At 56.6% G+C, this 6,315-nt stretch overlaps 1 long non-coding RNA gene across 1 annotated transcript; it reads right to left on the bottom strand.

Annotated features, from left to right (window-relative positions):
- Window positions 1-2,775: 2,775 nt before the first annotated feature.
- On the bottom strand, window positions 2,776-6,315 carry LOC135404177 (uncharacterized). Its single transcript, XR_010425590.1, has 2 exons — window positions 6,228-6,315; window positions 2,776-3,221 (listed from the first exon to the last, which is right to left on the bottom strand). It is a non-coding gene; the product is annotated as an uncharacterized LOC135404177 (long non-coding RNA).

The following is a 6,315-nucleotide window of genomic DNA, read 5'->3' as shown; positions in this document are numbered from 1 at the left end:
TCCTGGCCTGAAGTCGCTTTTGGTGTGTGGAAAGTAAAGCCCGTTTGGTAATCCAGAGCGCCACGGGTTTGAATCCCATGCTGGAAATTTTAGCTGCAGTTTTTTTCTGGCTTTTCTAAATCCTCCGGAATGGAGGATATCGATGGTAGCCCGAAGAGGGCTCTGGAGAAGAGTCCGTTCCAGCTGATAGCCGCCGATGTCTACCACATCTCGACCGTGCTGGGTCGGGACCTGATGCAGCTCAGCCCCGGACTCGATTTCGCCGCTGCCCACACCTGCCCGTCTTGGAGATGCTGGAGGCACTTGTGAGCGAGAGCGGCGTGGCCGAGGAGCAGCTGCGGCGGGAGGGGAGCGGGAGCACCCCCGCTCGGCCCTTGGCCCCCCCGCCCCGGCCTCTCCGCCGCTGTCAGCGCTGACTCCGCTGCCCCGGCCGTTCAGCAGCCGGGGGCGAGATGCCCGTGGCAGACAGGGAGGAAGCTGCCCCCGCCAGAGCTGCTGCCACTCCTGTTTCAAAAGGGGGGAGACTCCGAATGCTGCCGCTGCCCCCTCGCGCCAGGTCTCTCCGCCTCTGTAGGCAAAACGCCTTCTACAAGCGAAGCCGCCGCTTGTGCTGCGGCAAGCGGAGATGGAGCGACGGCTGCTGCAAGCGGCGCTGTCACAAGCGGCACCGCCGCCGACCCTCCGGGGGAAGTCACCGCTTTTGCAGTGAGCGGCGAAACGGTCGCTTTGGTTACCGAGGGCGGCTCGATCGCCCCCACTCTCCCCCGACACCCTCGGTTTTCCCCATAGACTTGGGAAGCGCAATTTCGGACCCCCGAAGCCGCTGCGGGCGGAGCCGCCGCCTGGGCCGGCCGGCCCTGTCTCGGGGAGGGAAAAGGCAGCGCGGGCACGAAGGTCCTGCCCCGGCCCGCCCGCCCGGGCCCCCGGCCCGCCCGCCCCGGGCCCCCCGCCTCCCGAGCTGGCGCGGCCCGGCCCGCTCGAGCTCCTGGCTCGCGGTCGTTGCTATAGCAACAGAGCCCAGGAGCAGTCGAAAACTGGACAAGATATTTTTTACACCAGCGAAAAGGAAAGGTCAGAAGGGAAGGTTGCCCGAGATTTGGTCTGGCTCGTCCCTTTGGTGAACTGCGGGGGGGTTCCCAGTGGAGCCCGGCAGGAACGGACGCGGTACCGAAGGCTGAAGGACCGGCACTGTCCCACGGACCGGGCGGCCACCGCCGTGGGCCCTCCCCTGCCCGCTGGACTGGCTGACACGAAAAGGGGGGGGAAGAAGAGCTACCTATATTGGCCCCTGTGTGCTCTGGGCCTGTTTCAGGCTCACAGCCTGTGAATATTCCTGCCCTCTGTGCCCTGATTGAGCTCCGGGGGGCTGTGGCAAAATCAAAAGGGAGGCACTGTTTTGCTCTCAATGTGAACTAACAATGTGTCAAGTTGACTGTTTGCAGAAAGTCCATTTCAGCAGACAGACTTGGAAACTGTGCACCAGAACTCAGACTGAAAGTGATATGGATGGAAACAGCTTTTATGCAGAAGTGAACAAAGGCCTGAACAACTGCAAGTGAGACACACCAAGACAAGAGGTTTTGGACTGTAATAAGAATTCCTGAAATGGGTCAGGAGTAAGTAAACAAGAAAGACCAATAAGGAAAGGCTTCTGACATGGCTAAGAACTGTTGTAAGATGAGCCTATGATCTCCAAAGGTGGTGCATATACAAGAATCACACTGCAATTTGAATAATACTGTCAGAACACCAGACAGTGCCATGACCATTGTATTTGTTTTTGTTGTCATCTGTTCTATGTTTCTTTTAGGCTTCTCTGTTATTTTAATTACAGAAGAATTGAAAGCTTATATTGCTTTTGCTACACTGATTGCTTTAAAGTTTGCAATGTTCATATTTGTATATGTTCTGTCCCAGCAGTTTAACAGCAGTTTGTAAATGCTGTTTGGAATATCTGTGTCTCTGGCTACTGCAGCCTGTGAAAGGGATTCCTCCTGAAGGGATGGTTTGGTGGAAAATCCACATAGGATTTCATGGGATTGTGAGATCAAATTTATGTACCTTATGCCTCTAAAATGTTTTCTTATCCAGTGTCATTTAGGAGTGTGTGACTTTCACAGAAGAAAAGTCCTGCGTTAGGACAGAAAGGGGGATGAGAAGGCGGCTGCAGCACTGCAACAGCACTGGTTCTGTGGACTCTCCCATGGGACCCTGAGACCTGACATGCATCTTGCCTGCAATCTTTGAGACAAAGTGGTAACATCGTTGTTGGGATGATTTGTTTAGATCACTTAAATGGTTTCCTTAGATTGCTCCCTAGCTTTATTGTAATACAGCTGTTTTGTTGGTGTTCACATATCCATGAGTGCACCTGACCCAATACATGAGGATGCTTTTACCCATGGAGGCAAGAGGTACCTGCACTATCACTCCATGAGGTAAAGATGATCAACTGCAGTCTGGGACAGACTGTGGTGGGATGGCCTGTCCCCTCAGTAAGGTCTGGAATCTGTCCAGAGAGTGCAAGCTCTTTGTGGTGAGCTACTGGCACTGCCAGGGTGCTGTTTGGTGTTGCATTCAGACACAGCCTGCTGCTGGTAAGCTCCTAACTGGCCTATAGATCTCTGACTGGCAGTTAATCACTTTATGTGATAAAAGCTTGAGTTCCTCTCACACAGTAAAGATGCAGGAATTCAAGATTTGGGGTTCCTGTGAGATTGTCATCAGACAGAGAGAGTCATACTTCATCGACTCACAAAGCACAAATAAACAGGGTTTGTCAAGAAACATCTATGATGTGGGTTCAGGCCTTGTCTATGGCCATATTAAAGATCCACATACAATCCAAGACGGAAAACAACATGCTCCCTATTCACATAAGGAAGGTTAATAAGCAAAATTGTTTAACGGTTTAGGTTCTACTTTGCAGGAACTGCAGAGATTCATTGTGTCATCTCGGCCTATGGGACTGGACACTCCTGTTCATCTGTTCCAGCCCAGAGAGAGAAGGGGAAGGGGAAGGAGATCCCCTCAAATCCATCCCCGGCAGGTCAGCAGCGAGGTTGTCCTGCAGCCAGGGGCGATACTCAGCTGGAAGATGCAGGACAACAGAGGAGGAAAGGGGCACTGACTTCCTCCTCACCTGTCTGGGTGTCCTGGGGCATCTTCCTCTTCCTCACAGCCTCCTCCTCCATTCAGCCAAGGTTTGGGAATGAGAAATCCTGTTTGGTGGGAAAAACAGGGTGTAAGCCCATTGGGTTGGGGTTCCTCCTGCCCAAGTCCATCTCTAGAAGTCACCAGGCATCCTGTGCCCATAAAAACCTCCTAAATACCAAGTTTCAGCCCCCCAAAAAACCCAGAACTCCAAGATTCAGACCAGAAAATGCTCCCCAGAGTTTCCCCTCTCTGGTTTCTCCACTTTGGGGTTCTGGGGGTCCCCCCTGTTGGGGTTGCTGGGGGTCCCGTGTGTATTGGGGGTCTCACCTTTCCAGGGTCCCCACCCTCTCTGGGCTGCTGGGGATCCCTATCTGGTCTTCCCACTTTGGTGTTCTGAGGGATGACCACCTTCTCTGGGCTGCTGGGGGTCCTGGATTTGCTCCCCCTCCAGGGTCCCCCTGCTTAGGGATGCTTTCAGGGGTCCCAGGGGTCCCTTCTCCCCGACTCTCTGCTTTGTGGTGCTGGGGATCCCAGGGTTCCTGCCTCTCTGGGGTCTCCCACTCTCCAGGCTGATGGGGGTGCAGGGAATCCCAGAGGTCCCCCCTCTCTGGGCTCCCACTTCATTGTCCCAGAGCTGTCCCCACCTCCAGGTTGCCAGTGGTCTCCCTTCTGTGAGCTCCCCTTTCTCTGGGTCCCCTTATCCGGGCTGCCAGGGTCCCAGGACTCCTCCATCTCCAGGCTCCTCACTTCAGGGTCCTGGGGGTCCCAAGGATACCCCTGTCGCGACGGAAAGCTCTAGACACCTCAATGTGAGAATCCAGGAACTTCGTTTATTGTAGATTGACAACAGCTTAATATACACTCTATAATAGGTTCATGAATATTACAGAAATTAGGCTCATTATTGGTGCTCAGTTAGGTGGTGATATCATCTTAATTGTCTTTCATTGTTTACACAGGTGGCTCGTTAAGTGTCTCTGTTTTGGTAATGCCTAGCTCCTGTTTTTCAGCCCAATTTAGAATACCCAAGGACGCTGCTGCTTTCTCACGGCCCTGCTATCTCACACTTTCTCATGGGCCTAGTCAGACTGCGTCTTATACTTTAGCAGCTCATCCATAGCCTTAGCCATGTTCATATGTCCTCGCATTTCTAACCAATCCTCTACATACCCCCACTCCAGGCCCCCATTTCAGGGTTCCTGAACTCCCGAGCCTCCCCCCTCTGCAGGTTCCCCCTGCCTCATCCAGGTTGCTGGGGTTCCCCCAGTTCCCGTATCGCCCCTCTCCACTCTCCCCACTCCAGGGATCTCGGCAGACCCCACCAGGTGTTCTTCCTCCTCTTCCTGCTCCCCTTGGCCTGGGACCTCCCTGCCCAGCCATTCCCGGTTTTCCAGACCCCTCTTTCTTTGACTTCAGGATCCCCTCGCCCCCCCTTTCTTGACCATCCCACCTCTCCCAGTCCCTGGATCCCCCTGTTTCCTTGACCGCGGGGGACACCCAAGCCCCAGTCCTGGCCATCCCATGTCACCTCACCCCCAGCTTCCCCTTTCCTTGACCCTGGGACATCCCAAAGCCCCTTCCGGCTCTCCCAGCTCTCCAGTTTCCCTCTTTCCTTGACCCTGACACCCCCTCAACCCCCATTCCTGACTCTCCCAGTCCCCAACTCCTCCTTTCCTCAACACCCCCTGAACCTCCTTCCCACACATCCTGGGTCTCCCCACCCAGTGAACCATCTTTCCCTGACACTGGAGGCCCCTGGACTCCACTTTCCTGGGCACAGGGACACCCTGGACCCCACATCTGTCCTATTCCCACCCCTAGTCCTGCCTTTTCTTGACCTTGGGACCCACCTGATCCCCCATTCCCAGGCACTGGGACCCACCTGCACCCCCTTCCCCAGCTCCAACCCCCCTTCATCCTCTTATCCTGCCCCAATACCTCCCTGTACTCCCTTTCCTGCCCATCCCACCTCTCCCAGCCCCCAGGCTCCCCCTTTCCTTGACCCTGGGACCCCCTGGACTTGCATTCCTGCCTTTCCCAGAGCCCCCTTCCTTCACACCATGGACTCCCTGAATCCTTCCCAGCCATCCCAGGTCTCCCCATCCTGTGAACCACCTTTCCCTGACACTGCAGACTACTGGACCATCCTTTCCTGGACAGGAGGACCCTCTAGATGCCCTGTTTCCCCTGGACTCCCCATCCCACTTCTCCAAGTCCCTGCATCCCCCTTCACCCTTGGATCGTCTGGAAACTCCCTTCCCCAGCACCATGTCCTCTGCATTCCCAAGACTCAGCCCAAACCACCAAGATTCATCCTAAAAAAACCCTCCCAGGGTTCCCCTCTCTCTGGTCTCTCCTCTCTGGGGTTCTGGAGGTCTCCCATGTCCAGGCTGTTGGGGGTCCTGTGTGTTCTGGGGGTCCCCCCTCTCTGGGCTGCCAGGGGTCCTGGGAATCCCAGGGGTCCCCCATCTCTAGTCTCCCCACTTTGGAGTCCTGGGGTCCCCCCTCTCTGTAGCCCCCCGTTTAAGGATGCTGGGGGTTTTGGGAGTCCCAGGGGTCCCTTCTCCCCTGACTCTCTGCTTCGGGGTGCCGGGTTCGCAGGGGTTCCCCCTCTCCTGTGCTCCCCCTTCTCCAGGCTGCCGGGGGTCCGGGGAATCCTGGGTTGCCCTCTCTCTGGGCTCCCTACTTCAGTATCCCAGGGGTCTCCCCTCTCCTGTGTCCCCCCCCTCTCCAGGCTGAAGGGGGTCTCGGGGGTCCCTCGTGTACGGGCTCTCCGTTTCAGGGTCCCAGGGGTGCCCCCTCTCCGTGCTCTGGGCTGACAAGGAAGGGCCTGACCCAGGAAGAACAACCCCCGCCGCGGGGGGGGACACCTCACATCCCCCACCCATCACCGCGACTCTGCCGGGAACCGCCACCGAGACCCCCCAGAAAACACCTCCCGGGGACCCCCAATATCCCCCCAAGGGGCATTTGCGGCTCAGCTTTAGAGTCCTCCAAGCTCCAGACATCCCCTCCCCCCAAAAACACAACAAACCCAGAGCCTGTCCAAGATCCTGGGGACGAGCGCTCACCTGAGCGATGCGGGCGGGGGAGCTGCGGCCTCCCGGCCTCTCCTTCCGCCCTCGCTCACGCTGCTCCTCCCGCTCCTGCTGCGCCCCC

The sequence above is a fragment of the Pseudopipra pipra genome, chromosome 30 (assembly GCF_036250125.1).
Source record: "Pseudopipra pipra isolate bDixPip1 chromosome 30, bDixPip1.hap1, whole genome shotgun sequence".
Taxonomy (NCBI): Eukaryota; Metazoa; Chordata; class Aves; order Passeriformes; family Pipridae; genus Pseudopipra; species Pseudopipra pipra.
Note: the sequence above shows the minus strand (reverse complement) of the source record. Positions and strands in the feature narration are given on the sequence as shown.